Below are 12,745 nucleotides of genomic sequence, written 5' to 3' on the forward strand. Positions count from 1 at the left end.
TATAAGTAGGCCTGTGTGATATTACTGGGCAGAGTTCTCTTGGGTTTCTAACCTGTAGAGAATGCCTCAGTTTCTTCATGGCAAAGGAAAAAAGAAAATATAACCACATGATCACAGTTAGTCAAGGAGTCAGAGAGAACATAATCTATTCCCAACTACCCCAGCTAATCCAGTATTCACCTGCCAAGTCCTTGCTAAGAACCTGCTGGGTATAAGACACTGTGCACGGCCCCTTGGGAGCCACAAATATAACATGGCCCTTATCCCTGTTCTGAGGAACTGGAGAGTTGGTTCAGGTTCAGAACCAACCCAAGGTACCCACTGATCCATGATGTAAGAAAAAAATAGACAAAGGGCTATGGAACAGCAGATACAGGAAGATTATTCTTTATGGATGGGATGAGGGAAAGAGGACATCAAGTCTTCTAGGAAGACTTGATGGAAGATGGGGTATGTATACAGGGTCTTGAAAGTTGGGTGGAATTTAGAAATAGAGGAAAAGCAGGACGGGGTGACTGAGTGGCTCAGGGGTTGAGCATCTGCCTTTGGCTCAAGTCATGATCCCGGGGTCCTGGAATCGACTGGAATCCCTGCGAGGAGCCTGCTTCTCCCTCTGCCTATGTCTCTGTCTTTCTTTCTGTGTCTCTCATGAGTAAATAGACTCATCTTTAAAAAGAAAAGGAAAAAAGAAAAAAGAAAGAAGAGCAAAGAAAAGAAAAGGGGCACCTGGACGTCTCAGTTGGTTAAGAGACTAACTCTTGATTTCAGATCAGGTCGTGATCTCGGGGTCATTGAATGGAGCCCTATGCTGGGCTCTGTGCTCAGCGGGGAGTCTGCTTGAGATTCTCTCTCCCTCTGCCCCTCCCTATCCCACTTTCAAATAAATAAATACATACATACATACATACATACATACATACATACATACATACATTTAAAGTAAGAAAGAAAGAAGAGCAGGATGGGGATACCAGGGGGGCATTCCCAGGTGGTTAGCAAGGACCATCACCGATGTTGGTGGCAGGATGCAGAGGGAGCAGAGGGCATTTCCCAGGAATTGAAACAGGGCTGGAGGGTCTGGCATGGGGAGACCGGGGGCCGCGGGGCCAGCCCAGGTGGGGGGCTTCCAGCAGACAAGCAGGACCTCAGGAGGGGTGGGGGAGAGCCAGGCAGCCCATGAGCTGGTGAAACAGACTGGAGATGGCTGTTTCCACATCAGCCAAGTCTGAGGGTCCAGGGCAGGAGATCAGGAACGAATGACCGACACAAAGTTGGAAAGAGTCCAAAGGAACAAGTTGGAAGCTGTCTCTGTCTCTCATTGAAACCTGCACTGGCCTCTCTCATCTCCATATTAAACATCAGCCTCTGCCTCAAAGACACTTCACTTCCATCTTTAACGCATTATCGGAATCTACTGACTCTGGAAGAATCAGACACATCTGCTGGCAGATTGTGACAATAAATATATGCATCAATGCTTGCCCCGTGAATGTGCCTCCTTACACAGAGCCCTTCTGCAGTTTGCAACTTGCACAACTGTGCACAGTGACACCACACACACACACACACACACGCACACACACTTTGGGGCTGAGGCTAATTCTTGAGCATTCTAAAAGCTGCATGGTTTTCTTAGAAATCGTGCCAAGTGTACTGGACTTACTGCAGTTTTCTCAAGGCAGTAGTTTCCTGGACAGCCACCTCAAAGCGTGATGTAAAAGACACTGGACAGCAGCCCTTATATTCCTTCCAGGGTTCCAAATTCTTTCTCCTCCTGGTCTCCTAGGAACCTAAAAGGCCAACATTGCTCCCAGCCTTTAACTCAAAGCACTGAGAGCCCCCGTTGACATTCTCAAGTGTCTGGGGAGAAGGTAGGACACAAATGGTTTATAAGCTGTTCTACTTTAAGCTTCGCTCCTGAGAGAGCCCGGAGGGACTGGCACCCGGGATGTGTAAGCTTTAAGAGGGGAAGGGGAAGGAGAGAGGCGAGTGTTCCAAGTGCACTGGTCTGTCACAGCAATGATTGTGAGGATGCAGGACAAGCGTCAGAGAGGAGGTAGAGAGATGCCGAAGACACATCCCACTTCACGTATCTCACCATCAGTGGGCCCCGGCCAGAATGTACTTTCTGGATGGATTTGTCACTACAGAGACTCTGACATTCCTGGCTGGAATAGAAGCTATAACAAGGAAAGAAGGAGAAATGTCCAGGGGCCACTGGGTGGCTCAGTCTATTGGGCCTCCGACTTTCGATTTCAGCTTGGGTTGAGATTCCATGGTCATGGAATTGGGCCCCACATCAGGGTCCTCACTCAGCAGAGAGTCAGCTTCTCTCCCTCTCCCTCTGGCCCTCCCCCTACTCATGCTCACTCTCTAAAATGAGTAAATAGAGCTTTAAAAAAAAAGGAAAAAAAAGAGAAATAAAAAAAAACATCAAAGACAAAAGTTCACAACCAAAGAGGGGTACCCCTTGTCCCACTGTGGAAGGCAGGCAGGCGGAAGTGGAACAGGATTATATAAGCCCATCCCAGGTCAGTGTTGGGGACAGACAAAGGACAGGACAGACGATGAGGAGGCCAGTCCTGATTACCAAAGATGTTCATCAAAATGCTTCCTCCGAGCCCCAGGAGATGGTTAGATGTGAAGGGGCCTATGTTCTGGGCCCCCGGTGTCCCAGTTTCCAGTTTGGGGACCGGGGGAGAAGCACACATGGCAGGATTGGAAAAAGAAACCAAAGCAGACCTCTCAGTCTTCTTGGGGGTCCTCAAACCTCAGTGTGCTTAAGAAAACTGGATCCCCTGCACCCAGAATCTTCCCTTTCTATGCCTGTGCCTGTTGATGTTGGTGCAAGGGGTCCAGGGCCACACGTAGGAAACCCTCGGGGTCCGTGTTGGGATGGAGAGAGGAACACCCAGAGAGCATCGAGCCTCTGAAGAGGAGGGATGGTGGACAAAATGCACGCATCCCACGGGGCATACTCAAAACTGGGTGGCTGCGCTGGCCCAGCATGAGCCCTGGGGACGAGTCTGGCACCGCAGAGGTTAGGACCCTCCTGGCTGGAGTGGAAAACCTCCAGGCGGGGCGGCTCTGCGCGGGTGGTGAGTGGTTAGTGTCCTCTGTCCCCTTCAGCTGTGGGCGCTTCGGCCCCAGCCCCCCAGCCCCTCCAGGTCACCCGGGTTAGAGCTGAAGTCCCCGGCGCTGCGTTCATGAAAACGAGGACATTAGCGACATTAGCACAGGGCATGTTTCGATTTTATTCTTTGCTTTTCTTGGCAAAGCCCCTTCCAACAGCTTCAGACAAAAACAGTCAAGATGAAAGCATTTCGGAAGCACTTACACAATAATCCTGTCACTCGTGGACTTAGAAAACAGAGCAGCTTTTCCTGAGGATGTGACAAGCCAGAGTGTGACCTATTAACTGTTGTCAAACCCTTCGCCAGAGCCTGGAGGGCCCTCCAATCCAAGCCAAGCCCCCTTTAAAAGCACCCCTCGAAACCCTTGTCCCAGAAGTGGGCCCACCACTGCCCCGCCACCCCAGCAAGACAACTTCGTATTCACGATGTGCTTTTCCAAAGACGTTGCCAACCAGCGCCCTGGAAGTGAGTCAATGAACGCAATTTCAATCAGTTGCTGCAGATGAAAATGTTAATAACTTTGCACTTTCTCCTCTACATGGAAACACACGTATAGACACCCTCACCTCCCGCAAACCCAGTACACATTAGATACTAAAAACAAACAGAAAATTCCTAGCAATATATTTCTTTGATACATTCTACATCTTCGCAGAAACTGGCATTACAAGCTGGGACTTGCCTACATATGTCTAATAATTTTCTTTTTGAATTGCACGAGGAACCATCATCAAATGATCGCTTTTTACTTACAGGGGGGAAAAAAAGTCAAAATAGACTCTCTTTTTCAGGCTTAAATCAGAAGCGTAATGTTGATCTGAGCTAAAGGCAGCTGGCATGTTTTTCCTGAGGAATGTCTGAAGCAGTGGGCTCTCTCTGGAGTCATCAACCTAAAAAAGTCTGGATGGAGAAAAGACAGGCTGGATATCAAGAGGTAGGGGGAATGTGCTCTGGGGTCAAAATGTTTGTTGGAGCAACGTAATCTTCCCATGAGAGGAAACCTGGGACCCGTTCGGGACGGCCTTCTTCGGAGTTCTCCTAAAACCCTCAGGCTTCCGTTCAATTAAACTTGGTTATAAACACATCATAAGTTCACAGCACCCAGAGCGCACCCCTTGAAGGCCTCTGAGCTGATGGTAAGCATCACCTGGGCTCAAAGAAAGGTTACATTTTTATCTGGGTCTGATCTTTCTATTTTTTTCTCTGACCTTATTTGTCCTTCTGGCTTAGAGATGGATATGCCCCTGGGAGAAATGTGCATCTTTATCTGTCGATTTGAGGGCTTTTCTCACCTTGCAGTGAGACCACTGTCTGCTTGTTCGTTCAGACACCAGCCCCTTGCCCTCATGGAAAGCCACCAGTTCTCAGATCTCCTCCATGGACGAGCCAGCTCTACTCCCCTTGTCTCCCCTTATAGGAAAACATCTCAGGATTGTGTCCCTTCTCCTGTTCCCACAAAGCCAGGTGGGTGCTGAGGACCCACTGGTTACTTGTCCTAGGGCAGAGCCCTGAGATATTCAAAGTTGCACCTTGTCCCAGGCCAGGCCAGCTGAGTGCATTTAGCTGCTAAGAACCTATCAGAGTGAGATCTACAGGCTTTGGGGGCTCACTAGCAACATCTGCAGAGACATCAGAGTGCCGTGTACTGGGGCTTGCAGGGTGCTGGGGGTACGCCCTGGCTGGCTGGGAGGTCCAGAGGCAAGTTATCCTGAGGGATTCAGGGGCAAGCCTCTTAAAGTCTGCAAAGTCAGTTGGGAGGATTTGGGCCAGCTGCTGAGATCCACAGGCTGGCTGCTGTGATTCGCAACCCTTTCTCTCTGCTCCTGACTGTTCCTGACTGCCCCCAGCTGATGCAGCCGTGCTCACCCCCTCCGTGTTCTGCATGGGGCAGGGCTGAAATGGGCCTCCTGGGCATCATCCTGCAAGGCTGGGGAGACCAGGTGCTCACTTTGCTCTCATCTTCCCCTATGGGAGAAATCACAGGCTGAGGAGGCCTCTTTTGGCACCAAGATGTGTACTTTGGGGAGGGTTGACATGGGTGAAGTTGTTCTTTGTTCTTAAACTCTTCATTGGGTCCACTGAGATTTTTAGCACCAACAGGGTGCTGGAATCTCAGCTAAACTCCAGAATCCCCCACAAAAGCATTCTCACCGCGTGGTGGTTGCCAAAATTAGTGTTTTTCCTGGGCTGGAGGTGGGGGTGATTAGGGCGAGGGAGTGAGGACCAGAATCTCTTATTCTGCTATCTTGCTGACATCATTCCATACACTTCCTTTCTTTTTCTTATAATGGGTTTTATTTACTCTTTTTTGTTGGTTTTCAAAAGATGAGGTCTTTTGCTGGAGACCTTCCTTCTTCTCCAATATAGGTGTTCAGTGCCATACATTCATCTCTAAGTGCTGTTTAATGGCATATTATTAAATTTGATGGGCTGCATTTGTATTTTTGTTCACTTGGAACATTTTCCTTTTGATTTCTTTTTAATCATTACTTCATAGAGAAGTCTGTTATTTAGTTTCTAAATATTTGGTGATTCTCCAGATACCATCCTGTCTTTTTTTTTTTCTAATTTAATTCCCTTTTGGTCAAAGAACATACTTTGTGTGACTTGAATCCATTTAAATTTATTGAGAATTTCCTATGGCCCAGAATATGGTTCCTAGAAAATGTACTATGGGTCCTTAAAAAATAATACGCATTCTGTTGTTGGGCAGTGTCTCCCCTAAACGTCAATAAGATCCAGTTAGTGAACAGTATTATTTAGATCTTCCCTATCCTTCGTGATTTTCTGTTTACTGCTTCAATCAGTTGTTGACAGAAGGGTACTCAAATCTCTCTCAGTGTGGATTTCTCAGCTCTCCTTGCAGTTCCATCAGTTCTGCTCATACAATTCAAAGTTCTATTATTAGATACCTGGACAGCTAGGATCATTATGTCCTTTAATGAAATGGCCATTTTTTTCATTAGGAAATGACCTTTATTTCTTTTTTTAATAATAAATTTATTTTTTATTGGTGTTCAATTTGCCAACATACAGAATAACACCCAGTGCTCATCCTGTCAAGTGCCCCCCTCAGTGCCCGTCACCCATTCAACCCCACCCCTCGCCCTCCTCCCCTTCCACCACCCCTAGTTCATTTCCTAGAGTTAGGAGTCTTCATGTTCTATCTCCCTTTCTGATATTTCCTACCCATTTCTTCTCCCTTCTCTTCTATTCCCTTTCACTATAATTTATATTCCCCAAATGAATGAGAACATATAATGTTTGTCAACCTTTATTTCTTATAGTACTCTTTGCTCTGAAATCTGCTTTGTCCAATAGTGATGTAGCCATTCCAACTTTCTTCCCATTGGTGTCGGCATAGTACATCTCTTCCACCCTTTCACCTTCAACCCCTTTGTGTATTTATATATAAAATATGTTTCTTGTAGGCAGGATATCCAATCTGTCAATGCTTGCTTTTAATTGGGGTGTTTATATCATTTACATTTAATGTACTTAACGATGTGGTTAGATTTGAGTCCATCATCTTTCTTATTATGTGTTTTCTATTCCTTGCTCCCCCGTTTCCTCTACTTTTCTGTCCTCATTTTTAGACGAACTGTTTTTGTTATTTCACTTTATCTCTTTTCTTAAAAAAATTTATTAAGATTTTATATATTTATTTGACAGAGTGAGAGCACGTTAGCAGGGGGAGCAGCACAGGGAGAGGGAGACCATGACCTGTGCCGAAGGCAAGATGCTTAACCAACTGAGTCATCAAGGTGACCCTCTTTTCTTGGTTTATTAGTCCTAACTCCTTGCTATTATTTTAGTGGCTTAGAGTTCATAGCATTCATCTTTAATTCACTGCAATTTTCCTTCAAGTGATATTATACTATTCCATTTATGTTACAAGATTTTTTTCAATAGTATGCTTTTACTTCTTCCTTCCCAGACGTTGGCTGTCATACATTTTACTTTCACACATGCCACAAGCCTCATACTAAATTGTTATTGTTTGGTTTAAATAGTCAAATTACTGTTTAAAAACATTTAAATTCCATGGCGGGGGAAAGCCCCACCTACTTATAATTTTCCAAGATCTTCATTCCTTTGTCAAGATCCACATTTTCATCTGGTATCTTTCTTTCTGCCCAAAGAACTTATTTTAAATCTTTTTTGTAGTGAATGTCTGCTGATGATGAATTCTTTTTGCATTTGTATATCTGACATTTTCAGATTTCACCTTTGTTCGGGAAAGACATTCTTTATGGCATAGAACTCTAGGTTGACAGATTTCTTTTTTCTTTCAGCTCTATAAAGATGTTGTTCTACTCCCTTGTCACTTACATGGCTTCTGACAAAAAATCTGTGATGATTCATACCTTTCGTGCTCTATAGAAAATGTGACGCTTTTCTCTAGCCACTTTTAAGATTTTTTTTACTCAATAAAAAACCCTTTTTTAACTTTTGAGCAATCTGATTATGATATGCTTTGGTGTGGTTTTCTTTAGTCTCTGTGTGCTTGGTTTTTGTTGAGCTTCTTGGCTCTCTGGATTTATCACTTATCATGAAATTAGGAAAATTTGCAGACATCATTTCTTTAATATGTTTCTCTTTTCCCCACTTTTCCTCTCTTTTGGGGATTCTTATTTCTGTTATATTCAGTCTCTAAAGTTTTCCCACTGCTCACAAATATTTTCTTCATTTAAGAAAAAAATAATTTTTCCTTCAGTGCTTCACTTTGAAAATTTCTATTGATATCTTCAAGTTCACTAATCCTTTCTTCTCCAACATCTAATCTCATCCAAAGTATTTTTTCATCTCACACTAGTTTTCCTTTTTGGAGTTCAATTTGAGTCATTTTTAAACTCCCATGTACATCCTTACTTAATTTTTTAAATATGGAATGCATATAATAACTCTTTTGATATTCTTATCTCCTAATTCTAACATCTGTGTCAACCCTGAGTTGGTTTTGATCGATTGCTGATTCATTTCAGGTTATATTTTCCTGTTTCTTTGCATGCCTGGTTATTTCTGCTTGAATGCCAGACACTACACATTTCACCTTCATGGCTATTTGATATTTTTATATTTCTGTAAATATTCTTGAGCTTTGTTTTGTGATACAGTTAAGTTACCTCAAAATAGTTTGATCCTCTTGGATCTTGCTGTTAACATTTGTCATGTGGGGCCAGAGATGTACATAATCCAGAGATATTTATTTTCCAGAACTGATGTAAGACACTTTAGTGCATTCCATCCAAGGCCCTGTAAAGCAAAATGTTTTCCAGTCTAATGGACACTTTTCCCAACCCTAAATGTATACTGGGTATGTCATCTTTAATTTTTTCAGTCGGATTTTGTTTAGCAGGGGGAGGGGAGGATTTGAATAGTAAATTCATACACATACAATGATCACTAATCAGCTCAATATTTGCAAGGGACCCAGTGTTGGTTTCTGGAATTCTTCTGGAAGGCTCTCTGTTCTCTGGCATTCTATCCAATGAATGCTAGTTTCTTCAGTCTCCACAGATTTTCAAATCCATCTCTTCAACTCAGGAATCCACAGGTCTCTAACAGTTTGTCTTTCCCTGTGCCACAGCCTGGAAACTCTCTCCAGGCAGTAAGTTGGGGCAATCATAGGGCTCCTTTGTCTCCCAGGGATCACTGTCCTTCATTGCCTGATATTCAGTGTTTTAAAAACTGTTGTTTAATATATTTTGTTAGTTTTTTAGTTGCTTCAGGAGAATGAATTCAGTCTCCCTCATTCCATTTTGACTACAAAAGAGGATCCCTGCCCAATATCTTTTTAAATAAGTATGCTTTGTTCTATATATCCTCTGGAGTCAAGATCCATTGCTTAGCAACTAAGAACTTGTCTGATACATCCTGTTTGAATCCATCAGTCTCTCCAAAGGGCAGAATCAGACTTTCCATCTTTTCCTGTTTCAAATGTTCTCCTTCTTCCCTTTGAACTGCCCGTTAAGATCCTGTTACTTGTGGCAGATGCCTCTACCTCTCGGGTGATTTACACACTTGGATAAATGACTTTCACCCTCTGTGCTCCCACCACACATCCCTTCAGCTCACTAGCTATGCTCCATCCTTCAGGGCTCTGCTTAAATACCTGCTTCCACAGGAGCACCTTTCCTAACCCTTAGATTTGATTGGACTTCCCTTGACAAATATTCCCACAGCTTCCTAAAGCTCCTTACCATATTTGTTTCTTCTGCTTAATTGTACTGATTTCTTTTTAAAAAATTGCAGAGAAGTTATTGACTGTAGGGGAAATAAAGTTAATTCAAATTTTGAAAAAAAATAAAATAAAATAAAAAATAAAAAAATCTATGTCCTCCATTCAGTTGTATGCTCTAGGATGGCAGGGACTACTCTGCCCTGTCTTTGTTTTATTCCCTTCGTTGTGGCAGGACCACGGTGGGTACTTAATCATTATTTGTTACATGAATGAATCAATGAGTGAATGAATGAAAGAATGAATCTTTCACAAATAGGATGATAAAATGAGATCTTCTGTGTTGATTGATCATGCCATTAGCTCTTGGTAAGTGTTCTGTTTATGTTGGTAGTTTTATCATGCAAAAACACTATCAGCTTTAATTGTTGTGAGGTTGTGATTCCCACAGCAGGGAGTAGAGGGTAATTTACTCACTGAGAGTGATTTCCTGGGTCCACCACCATGTGAAATAAGTTTCTTTTCTCCAGAGGGGAAAAGGACAAAATGTCCTAAGTCAGAATTGGAAGGGAACTTCAGAAATCAATGAGTTCATCCCTTTTTTTCTACAGAGATGAAGCAGGGATAAGACTTGTTGAGGTCACCATGCTATTTGGTAACAGAACTTAGACTAGAAACAAAACCTCCTGACTTTATATCTTGTGCTCTTTCCATCCCCCAACTTCCATGCTGCCCCTACTCCTAGACCAATTTGAAATGTATCCTGGGGAAAAGAAGCACCATAAACAATTTCTGGCTGTATCAGTGCCACTGGTTTGCTGGACTTTCTTTTCTGCAAAAGGGAAGATCTGTAGCAACGCACACCTTCCGTACAGGAGAGCATACCCTAATAAATCCATGCAACTGGAACTCTGAAACATCCAAAATGCTATACATTAATAATAGTAATGACCATGAGCAAAAATTTATACATATAACCAGCTGCAGGTGCAAGCTGAAGCCAAACTCTTTGAAAAGTGTCAGTGAACTTTATTTGCAGGGAAAGTATTTTAACCCAGCATGCTGTCCCCAAATTTTATCCTGGAATTGCTTTTGCTAACCAACCATTCTTCAGCTAAAGTTTTATTGTTCCTTTTTAATAATAGCCTAAGCAACTATTCTTTTTTTAATGTAAAGTCCTGGAACTTAACAAGCCGATTAAATGATAGAGACAGCTTTTGCTTCTTTCTCTGCCTCTGCTTTCTTCTAGGTCTTTCTGCTCCTCCAATTCTTAATGAGTATGTTATCTAGAGCACCAGTCCAATAGAGGTCATCACAAAACAAGAACAAGATAGGCTTACTTCTTCTCTACACTGTTGGTCTCCGAGTATGGCTAGACAATTTTGAGGCTTCCTGCTGGGAGAGGTCATGTGGCCCAGCCCACACACTGGCCATGAACTTCTTGTTCCTGAAAAATGAGTCCACGGCAGTGGGAACAGTCATTGTCTGAGCAGACATGTTCCCATCTACTATCTCATCATGAGTAAAGCTCTGAGCCTAAAGATGAGGCATAGCCAGGGGCTGCCACTTTGTGAACAATGTACAACCTGCATAAGCAAAGGTTGAAATGAGCCTAATAAATTGGACACATCTCTAGAATTGTCTTTTTCCTTCCCAGACCATCAGTAGCAAGTGATAGATTTTTGTTTCTTAGCTTTGATATCCCAACTCCTTATTCATATTTTTATTCCTGGACCATTAAAGAGAGAAGATAATTCTGCAGTTCTTCTGTGGACTAAATGTTTGTGATTCCTCCCAACTCATATGTTGAAATTCTAACCCGCAAGGTGATGGTATTAGAAGGCATAACCTTTAAGGCGTGATTAGGTCATGAAGGCAGAGCCTTCATGAAGGGGATTAGTGCCCTTATAGAAGAAACTCCAGGGACCCTTGGTGGCTCAGCGGATAAAGCGCCTGCCTTCGTCTCAGGGAGTGATCCTGGAGTCCCGGGATTGAGTCCCATGTCAGGCTCCCTGCATGGAGCCTGCTTCTCCCTCCGCCTGTGTCTCTGCCTCTCTCAATCTCTTTCTGTGTTTCTTATGAATAAATAAATAAAATCTTAAAAAAAAAAAAAAAAAGCAGAGATCTTTCTCACCCCTTCCACTAGGTGAGGACAGAGTGAGAAGATGGAATAAAAAGACATTTATGAACAAGAAAGCAGCCCCCATCAGACTCTGAATGTGCTGGCACCTTGATCTTGAACTTCCCATCCACTGGAACTGTGATAAGAGAACCTTTATTGTTTAAGCCACCTGGCCTGTGGTGTTTTTGTTATAGCAGCCTGAACAGACTAAGACATTCTGCAAACAGCTTTCCAGAGGGGAAGATTTCATGCCCAGAGTATTGGATAAAAAGTTCAGTACAGGAAACATGCCTATATAAGTTGGGAGATTCACTTCATCATTTACCGGTTAAAACTGGGCAAGCCATGTAATTTCTCTGAACCTCAGTCTACTTAATCTCTATATGGAAATAACGATTCTTGTCCTCAGAGCAGGAGTAAATTAAACTTGATAAAGTATGTAAGGTACATGGCACCACGTCTGGCACAAGATAAGTCCCTAACTAATGAGAGCTGTCATTAACCAAGGACATTTTGTGCAAAGCAGGTGCTTAATATGTGCTTTTGATTGTCACTGAATTCAGCTAATGCGAATACAAAACAGATTTCTTGGGAAAATCATATACTTTTCGTATAGTGAACTATACTGTAAGATACTATTTCACATCATCTCCAATCTTTTCATGTAAGTCTTACATTAGTTGAACCTCCCTCAAGATGGTTGTCATACTTTCATATTAAAGAATGGTTATTGTTTTTACAGCAGTCTCAGGTTTTGGAGAAAACACAGGAAAGAGTAAAGGAAGGAAAGCATACCCTTCTTCTCAGGCATTGATGGAGTCAACCCAGGGAATCAGTGAGATGACAGATGTTGGAAACAGATGCCCAAATATCCACTCAGTAGTCAGGCTTAATGAACTAACACAGGAAGAACAATTAGAGAATTCATTAATTATACTCTAGGTTCAATTCCATTGTTAACTCTAATCCTTTATTTGGACTAATGACTTCAGCTTTTCTTATAATAATTTGAGCCTATCAATGAATTATTATATCCACAAATTTCTATTATTGTCTAAAACTCACACTACATGTATAACTTTCTATTTCTAAAAAAAGACCTAACGTATTTCTAAAGGTACATGAAATACTTCAAAATAGCATAAATTCAGAGAGAAACAAAATAAGAACATAACATGGAGCAAGGAACAAAGCTTATACAAAAACATGTGCAACGAAGCCTTATACACTTGCCTCAGGTTCCATTTTATTTGCAGGAAGAGCTCATCTAGATCAGCCAATGAAAATTAATGCACAGACTCATGTTTA

At 42.6% G+C, this 12,745-nt stretch overlaps 2 long non-coding RNA genes across 5 annotated transcripts in view; one reads left to right on the forward strand and one right to left on the reverse strand.

Annotated features, from left to right (window-relative positions):
• Positions 1-1,984, reverse strand: part of LOC119866599 — a 24,898-nt gene extending 22,914 nt beyond the window's left edge. Inside the window, exon 1 of the long non-coding RNA XR_005380682.1 lies at positions 1,664-1,984. This is a non-coding gene — a long non-coding RNA (uncharacterized LOC119866599). The remainder of the gene's footprint in view (positions 1-1,663) is intronic.
• LOC111093046 lies at positions 1,762-10,950 on the forward strand. Of its 4 annotated transcripts, none has more exons than XR_005380678.1 (4): positions 1,762-1,871; positions 3,926-4,270; positions 6,807-6,898; positions 10,565-10,950. It is a non-coding gene; the product is annotated as an uncharacterized LOC111093046 (long non-coding RNA). The 4 variants fall into 4 exon arrangements; XR_005380681.1 differs by having other exon boundaries at positions 3,926-4,068; XR_005380679.1 differs by lacking the exon at positions 6,807-6,898.
• Positions 10,951-12,745: the final 1,795 nt, after the last annotated feature.

The sequence above is a fragment of the Canis lupus genome, chromosome 28, assembly GCF_011100685.1.
Source record: "Canis lupus familiaris isolate Mischka breed German Shepherd chromosome 28, alternate assembly UU_Cfam_GSD_1.0, whole genome shotgun sequence".
In the NCBI taxonomy this organism is placed as follows: Eukaryota; Metazoa; Chordata; class Mammalia; order Carnivora; family Canidae; genus Canis; species Canis lupus.